The following is a 7,503-nucleotide window of genomic DNA, read 5'->3' as shown; positions in this document are numbered from 1 at the left end:
AACGAGTCTCATGTCTCTTGGTTGAAGAAGGGTAGAAAGGCATGACAAAGCAATAGAGAATGACCAGGTCGATCGGTTTGTTGTTCTCACATAGGAAAAAGGTGGCTAAAGAGAACAAAAATGGGACGTAATCCACATATGCTTCCTGGATATTTGTTGCTCTGGGAAACTGTCGGTGTTCTGGGAACGGGGGTCCCCAGACTTGCCTGCCTGCGGCCCATGGAGTGGCTTTGCTAGCAGGCCTGTATGGCCCATCTTCATCAACAAGGAATCAAGACCCTCGCGAGGGGCCAAGCATCGCGAGGCGGACGACACAGGACCTCCTCAGGAGCGGCCTCACCAGGCTGGCTCGTGAGGGGTGGAGAGTTCAAGGCTAGGCAAACCTCGCGAGGTTCTCGTGACATGAGCCATGACGATCGAGACCAAGTGGGCGCCAGGCGGGTGCCAGTGCATGCAGCGTCCTTGTTTTCTCTTTGGCGCTAATGGGGCAAGCGCATGCGTGGAGTACCGAGGCATCAAGCAAAGGTTTCCATATTGGTGCAATGAGACCAAGACCAGAAGGACGGCAAGATGGAGGTCACCGTGGAGCCCAAGACGGCGTCACCACCAGAGCCTTTGGCAGGCGAAGACTGCTTTTGTCAGGATAGCTTGTACTAGCTGTCCCCTTTCAAATTGGCCGTTGTTGGCTCCCTTCCCACTCAATATTTGGGGAGAGGACCAAGACCACTATAAATAGAACTAGCCACCACCGTAGCTAAAGAAAAGAGGAGAGATATGAGATTGGAGCCACCACATCCTTGGCGGCACACCCACCAAGCACAAGAACACCTCAACCTCAGGAGGATGTTCTGCCCCTTGTACTGTTCATCCTCAGCCCCAGAGGCAATCCACCACCACCACATTGGAGTAGGGTATTACACCACAACGGTGGCCCGAACCAGTATAAATCTTGTGTCCATTGTGTTGCGAGTTCGTCGAGTTAGTTCGTGAGAGCTTAGCTAAGTTAGGACGCGGATCGATAGGGGGGTGATCTTCACGCGCACCCCAGTGTTCGAACCTTAAGGGTTTTGTTGGAAGCCGTGATCCAACATTTGGCGCGCCAGGTAGGGGTGCGCTGAAGCTTCCTTCCCGTCGCTCCGCTTCATGTTGCTTCATCGTCTCCATGGCGGACGCGCGTCGCGCCCGCACCAAGCGCCGGGCCACCCTCGCCACCCACGTTGCTCAGACGGTCCCTGTCAGCGGGCCACCCCGTCGCTCTCCGTTGCCTGCCGCCAACGCCGCCACCGGCCCGTCGAGGAACGAGCAGCAAGCATCCTCATTGCACCCCTCGGTGCGACAGGACGGCCGCACCGCCACTCCATGCCTGACCCCCGTTGGTTCGTCGTCTCACGCTCGTCGCGTTCCCACGGACGCACGGGCCGCGCTTCTCATAGCGCACGAGCTCCTGCGCTACTGCCCAGTTGACGACCTCTATAAGGACTGGCTGGACCGCATCGCCGAGCTCGTCCGCGCGGCAGGGGGCTCCCCTGCGCCGTCCCACCCTCTGCCTCGCCCTCCGCCAGCCACGGGCAATGAAGCTCATGAAGCACCTCCACCACCTCTGCACCAAGACGGAGTCCTAGCGCCAGGCACGCGGCTCCATGGTGTGACCCACCACGTCCGGCGCCCGCACGTGAAGAAAGAAGCTGTCAAGAAGTCCCTCGACCGCAAGCGAACGCTCCTCCACTCCTCACACCGCCGCGCCAGGATGGTTTGCTGTGGCAAGGCCTCGCGCCACTTGCTGTAGCGGGGCGCGGGCGCCAAGACCAAGCTCCACCTTCAAGGCGGGCCCCGGTGACCACGGCCGGTTGCCGCGCCTTCACCTCCAAGCTGCGCAGCGTCGCCTGGCCGGGCAAGTTCAAGCCAGATCTGCCTCCTCGCTATGAGGACACCCCCGACCTTGTGGAGTTCCTGCAGCTCTACGAGCTGAGCATCGAGGTGTCCAACGGCGACGAGAAATTCATGGCAAACTGGTTTCCCATGGATCTCAAGGATGGCCCCCGTTCCTGGCTCCTGAACCTGCCTCCAGGGTCAATTTCCTCCTGGGACGAGATGCACAACCACTTCATCGCCAACTTCCAGGGCACTCGCGACCGCCCCCTGATCGCGGGTGACCTGCGCTGCATCAAGCAACAACCAGGAGAGACACTGCAGAAGTACATCCAGCGCGTCAACAGCGCGCGAATCAAGATCCCCAAGGTAACCGATGAGGCCATCATCTTAGCGTTCTCCGATGGCGTCCGCGACGTCAAGATGAAGGATGAGCTCACCATCCATGAGAAGCTGTGCACGACCTTGGAGTTGTTCAACATCGGGACCAAGTGTGCAAGAGCTGAGGAGGGGTGCTTCTCCCTCCTCGAACTCCCTGCTGCGGACCCAGAGGAGAACAAGACCAAGGCCAAGGACGTGAAGCGCAAGGGAGCAGCCGTGCTCGAGGCGGAGCCAAACTACAAGCGCGGCAGAGACCAGCCCGAGTCACCCAAGGGAAGCCGACCATTCTGCGCCTTTCATAACCTGCATAACTACAACACCAGCGACTGTCAAGAGCTCAGAGCCATTCGAATAGGAAGCTTCGGTCGACGCCCCGAGCGCAGCGACCGGGGCTACGGCCTAGGAGGAGGACGTGGTGGCGTACGCTGGGACAACCGTGGCCCGCGCTAGGAGTGGCACGACCGGCCTCGTGAGGACCGTTGGCAGGATTAGCCTCGCGAGGTCCCCTGGAGGGACCAGCCTTGTGAGGCTTGCCCTCAAGGCAACGCTGGCCTTCCTCCATTACCGCCGCTGTCGGGGATATACCCCGCGGTATAAACCGCCGGATGTATGACCCGGCTGGAGTTTGGCGATTCACTGGCGACCCACTTGGACCTGGTGGTTTACAATTCATTGGTAATCCGGCAGGCGGGTCAGAGGAGTGACAAGACCCGGTGGCCCAACGGGCGGTTCATGAAAGGCTTGCTCATGTTATGGTGGGCCGGTTTAAGAGGAAGACATAAGGAATATTCTACTACAAAGGAAGCAAGACTAGGACTCCACTTGTAATAGAGTAATCCTAATCCAACTAGGACTAGTCATGTAAACCGCACCTTCAACATATATAAGGAGGGGCAGGGCTGCCCAAAGAGGGACAAGCAAGATGAAACAATCTTAGGGCTAGACACAAAGAGGAGAGCCGGTTTACGGCGACTCCCTCGTGATGATAATGAGACCTAGCCTCAAACAACATGTAGGGTTGTTACCGGATGATGTTTCCCGGGGCCCGAAGCTGTCTAAATCCCTGTCTTGTGTTGCGTCTCTCGATTCCGCTCAACCCCTCTCAAGCTACCACATAGATGCGTTGGCCTCGCGACTAAGTCCTCATGCTAGGACATCTGCCGTGACAAAACCATGGCAGTTGACGCCCACCGTGGGGCTCGCGCACGGTGGTGATGAGTTCTTGGAGGGATCACTCTAGGAATCGAGAAGTTTGCAATTGACCGAAACAAGAAGATCCAGGCAGAAAGATTCACGTTGTCTCCCGGTTCATCCGTTCAGATTAGAAGGAGTTGGGGAAAGATGTGATCTGTCCGCTGCCATAGTTGGATGGTCTGCTGTATCACAGTTATTTTCTCTGTAGACGTGATCCGACAAGATCAAAAGAAGGTCAATCTCCGTTGTTGCATCATCCTACAAGGGCGAACGCGGATTAAATCGCTGGGTCATCTTCAGCTAAGATTTGTTCAAAAGTGTGTACATGCGAGTCCCGAGAAGTTTCATAGCGGTGGCGGCAAGCAAAACCAAAAGTCGTTTTGTCATTGATGTTTTTCATGAGAAGGAAAAATTGCCTAGTCAGACTAGATGGAGTACTAGTCCACGTGAGAATCAAATCAGCAAGTCATGTCTATATGAAGCGATCATTACCAAGGGAAACAAGACCACAACTCGGTTTGGTCAACTGGCCATAACTCGGAAATGGATCCGGCCGTGGTTTGGTTTCGAGCCGCCACACTGAACCAGCTTTGGCCAGAACTCTGCCAGAACCTTTAGGTTGAAATCAAGGGAGCAAGCCACTGCACTATTTTCAAGTTACCCATCTTGCACTGAACCAGCGCCTGACTCCGAGCCGCCGTAGCCGGCCTCACGCATGTTTTGAGTCGCCGTTCCAAGCAGCCTCTGCGAGGCTCGAGCACGAGCTGCCGACCATCGCCGTCATCCAGCCGGCTTTAATCTGGGCCTCCCAGGCTTTTGCCCTGCTAAGCTGCCGTACTGAACCACCTCCACTATGTGCGGGCCTGCATCGGACACCTCCTCCATACCTCTGTCGCGGACCGCATGACCCGCCACCAAGTGCTCTGACCCGCCGCTACAAGCCACCGGCGGCCTTCTACCTTGAGCAAGTCGCCCACGGGCTGCTACGGACTGCCCTCACCGTATTCTAAATCCACCGCTCGCCCTTCGCGCCGGCTTACCTCGCAGGCCTTCTTCTGTTGCGGCCGTGACCTTGTACCGCCGGTGCCCATTGGAGTTGCTACTCCAGGTAGACGTGACCCGCCGGCCGCGTTTACTAAGTCGCCGTGGTCCGCTTTGAGACGGATTCGCCTCGGAGTGCTGCGGCCTACCAGTCTCAAGACGTCGCTGGCTCGTTGCTGCTGCTGGGTGCTGCTGATGCGTCTGCGCAGATCGGCTCTGCTTCGTCACTACGCTGAGCTCAGACCAAATTCAAACTCACCTCATGAGGAGCAAAGAAAAAAAAGTTGTGGCCCAAGCATAGTGCGCCACTACAAGACGATCTACTACTAGACAATTCTACCATGGAGTACTAGTGCTTGCTGCCATTACTCCACGTAAAACATCAGTCAAATGGAAGATGGTACATGTACGTACGATTTCTGGATGGTATTACTCGCCGGTCGTATTCACTCTGAGCCGCCGCCGACCTATGCTACAAGCCGGTTACGGTTTCCGCCGATGAAGCTTCGCTTCCAAATTGCTTGTGGCCTGCTGCTTCCACCGCCGCTGCACCTCTGCCTCCCTGATGAACCGCCAAGGTCCGCGACTGTGTCCAAATTGCGGTGACTCGTCCCTATACAACCGAGCCGCTGCTGTTTTGGCTTCAAACCCGCCTCCACGTACGCACCGCCGAGTGGCCCGCGTACCCTTGGTTGAGACCCCCCTACACCTTGTCGGTTGATTCTGTTAAAGCTGTGGTGGTCGTTTGCCCATTTGGATAAGGAAAAGAACAAGAAGAGCCTGGATGGATGAAAAGTCAAAGTAGTCAAGTGCTAGGAGAAAAAGGAGAAAACCTGCTGTGTACATGAATTATCTGGCCAGAGCGCTAATCACATGCATACATCCTTCTCACAAGAGTAGATGCTACTGTGATGGTCAAATCGGCGACAAAAATTGAATAAAGAAAAGAAATATGGCATTTGCCATCTCCACTTTCCCACAAGAAGACGGAGGCAAAAGCAACAAGTACTTACAGTGCTATTGGGCCCAATTAAAATCTGGCCCATGCACAGGATCGTCTATCGTATGAACAAATCAGGTGAAACCCATCTAAATTTATTTTGACGCATATTGTTTTTATCAAAGAACAATTACTTGTTCTATGATATTTTTTCACAGGATCATTATTCCTTATAAAAAAGGTGTTGCAAAAAGGGCGTGAGCAAATATTATCTTTGCACTAGCGCTCATCCTGCGTAGGTTGCCACCCCCGCTACATCAACACATGCAATTAACTTATTGTCTGCCCCCGCGGCCAATTCTCCCGCCCGCGCCGGCTTACAACACCACAGCCGACTCATCTGTCTGTGCCGCCTCTGAAGCTGCGGTCGTCTTTGTCGACCATCTCTCGCGGCCTAGTCTACATCAACATACCGGGCCGCACCTGTTTGCATGAGCTATTTATTGAGCATGAGCAAGTCACAGCTTGGGTAGCCCGGTTTTCTTTCAACAAAATGGAGGCAAATTATCATATACTATCAATCGTCGTCTGCACTAGGTGGCTCAATGGGCAGGCGCACAAGTCGTCGCCACTACAGTTTGGTTAACTTCGAATCGCCAGTTGGAAGGAACCATTGGCCGAGTTGCTGACACGGCTCATACAAGATCATTTATCACCCGCCGCAGTAACCTCAACCTTCTATGGATTCACATCGTGCTATCAACACCAATGATATACAAGTTATGCTGGTTTATATCACGGTCAAATATGGAGAATCTCAAGTCAACTCCGCGAGTCACCTTGAGACTCGGGGGCTACAGTAATATGACTCAGCAAATGTTGTCGATTTTCAGTAAATTCAAGAACCCCAGGACGTTGGAGGGAAAGATAACCCGGTTCCGGAGGCTACTACCATATGGATGAAAATTTAAAGGCCATCAGAAAATTTCTGGTTCAAAATGAAGAATGCCGGTTTAAAATCCGGTTCAAGGGAAATCTGTTCTCCCACAAGGCTCTAAGGCTCTCAAATCCGGTTTAAGAATTTCCAGTTCAAAAAAAAGAATTAACTTCTCGCAAGTTCGAGTTTAAAGGCCGTCAGAAAATTTCTGGCTGAAAATGAAGACTCCGGTTTAAGATCCGGTTCGAGGGAAAGTTGTCTCCCATAAAGCTCTGACGCTCTCAATATCCGGTTCAAAATCCCGGTCAAGAAGAATTTATCTCTTGCAAAAAATTAAAAGTTTCCGAAGAGGACCTGCTGCCATGATGTGCGGTTCAAACATGGGTATCATGCCTTATTGGCTTATCATATTATTGATCACTTGGGGGCTTGGTCGTGTTCGAACTATAGCTACACCTCTTGATCAGCGCAAGGCCACCAGAAAAATCACTAGGGGGCTTGGTCATATCTAAACCATAGCTACACCTCTTGATCGGTTTGAAACCACAAAGGGATATCACTAGGGGGCTTGGTCATATCTGAACCATAGCTACACCTCTTGATCGGCGTAAGGCCAACATGAATTTACTTCGGGGCCAAAGAGAGTGTTGAAAAAGCACAAACTCAAACATGGGCACCCACTAAGCATAGCTCCAAAAGTTACTTGGGGGCTCTTTGTGCAAAGCAACAAAGAGTTTGAAAGGACCCTTGTAATTGGCTATCAAGCCACGGCTTGGAAGCCTGGTGTATTCACCTAAAACCCCGGGTTAACATGCCTTCATCAAGTAAGCCACTCCTGTCCAGGTAATCCTGGTATGACCCGCCGAACGTTTGACAAGTCAATCTTATACATACCCTGAACTTGTCAAAGTTAAAACGGCGATTGGTTAATTGGAGGCCCATCTTAAAAGGCTTTGTTAAATGGTTTAACTCAGCGGCCTGGCAACCCATGAAAAGCCTCGATTTGGAGCCTGGCAGATCGTAAAAAGCCTCACATGTTCTTTTTGAGTTCTATTTGCCTTTGTTGAGGTTCATAATATCTTCTAGTAAACCGGCGTCCTTGACCCGGCTTGGCTCTCAACTACAAGTTGTCAGTACATGA

The sequence above is a fragment of the Triticum dicoccoides genome, chromosome 2A, assembly GCF_002162155.2.
Source record: "Triticum dicoccoides isolate Atlit2015 ecotype Zavitan chromosome 2A, WEW_v2.0, whole genome shotgun sequence".
Classification (NCBI taxonomy): domain Eukaryota; kingdom Viridiplantae; phylum Streptophyta; class Magnoliopsida; order Poales; family Poaceae; genus Triticum; species Triticum dicoccoides.
The sequence above is the reverse complement of the archived record's forward strand: the minus strand, read 5'-3'. Positions refer to the sequence as shown.